The sequence below is a fragment of the Mycteria americana genome, chromosome 10 (genome assembly GCF_035582795.1).
Source record: "Mycteria americana isolate JAX WOST 10 ecotype Jacksonville Zoo and Gardens chromosome 10, USCA_MyAme_1.0, whole genome shotgun sequence".
In the NCBI taxonomy this organism is placed as follows: domain Eukaryota; kingdom Metazoa; phylum Chordata; class Aves; order Ciconiiformes; family Ciconiidae; genus Mycteria; species Mycteria americana.
In genome coordinates this window covers 183,951-185,241 of record NC_134374.1, presented here as the reverse complement: position 1 = coordinate 185,241, position 1,291 = coordinate 183,951, and positions in this window count along the sequence as shown.

Sequence of the window (1,291 nt, the reverse complement as noted above, 5' to 3'; positions counted from 1 at the left end):
GCAGGTCACGCCACCGGGCTCATCTGGAGGAAGCAGGGAAGCACACGTCCCTGCTTCCTCCAGACACAGGCCGTAGAGGGGAGTGTCTGCGTGCACCACAGCCAGCCAGCGCACCCGAGAGCGGCTCAGAGCAGCCGTTCCTCGCACAACCACCCTGCCTCATGGCAGGGCCCTGGGGTTGCCACCACGACCGCCCCCTGGTGCTGCCGGTGGAGCTCTCCTCAGAGCTGCCCCAGGCTGCAGCTCTTATAGGTGTGAGCAGAGACCACCTGACTCTGATAGTGTGCCATGGGAATTCACATGCCAATCGCTGGCTGTTGCTGGGCTGGCGCACCTACCCTGCCCATGCCACTGTGATGGTGGCCAGCACCTGGCTGACCCCTGCCATTCTCCAAAGCCCCCTCATAACCCTGCTTCCCACCCCAGCTGCCAAATGTGTTTGTGGGGCCGCCTGGCTCCCCCGCCACAGAGGGAGGACTCACAGCACTGGAGATGTGTTGGCACAGGCTCTGACGAGCTGGCAGTGATGACAATGCTTCCACCACCATGGAGGAGAAGTGTGCTGCCTGGCAGGTATGACCCCACGCCTGCTCCACAGCCCACTGGGCACTCCCAGGCCTCTGTGAGGTGGCCATTGTTCTGGAAGTTCCCCACTGCATGAGAGGCATGAGGCAGGAGCCAGTGTCACCCTGCCCATTCCCATTCCTGGGAGGGGAAACATCTGCCATTGTGTGGGGTGGGTGCGAGGGAGGGGGAGAGCCACTGATGGTGGGAAATGGCTCTGGCCCATGACACACCTTGCTGGGGATCACAGCAAGGCAGCAGCTCATCCAGTGGTCAATGTCCCACCAGGGCCCCTGGAAGCCACAGGCACCTACAGAACTCCTCCAGTGAGCGAGCAAGGAAGGCTTGCTCGAGGCAGCCATGGAAAGCAGGATGGTGGCACCCAGCCACAGCAGCAGAAGCCCAGTGCTGAGTCAGGTTGAGCAAGCGCTGCCTCCCTTGAGCCACTGATCCCCACCAATTGTGAAATGGATGCTGGGGCTTGGAGCAGGGCCTCCTCCCCCAGCCCTTATCTTTGCTGCTTCCTCCTCCTCCAGGACTGTGCCTGGGCAGAAGGAGCTTGTGCAAAATGAAGCTGAGAAGCTCTGGGGCTAATTAATTACTAGCTACTGGTAATGCTGACTAAGCCTCGGGGGACTCCAAGGCTGGAGAAGAGGAGAAAGTGCAGAAAGATACTGGAAAATTACTGTTTTATTCTTCAGCATTACACTGGAAAATTACTGTTTGA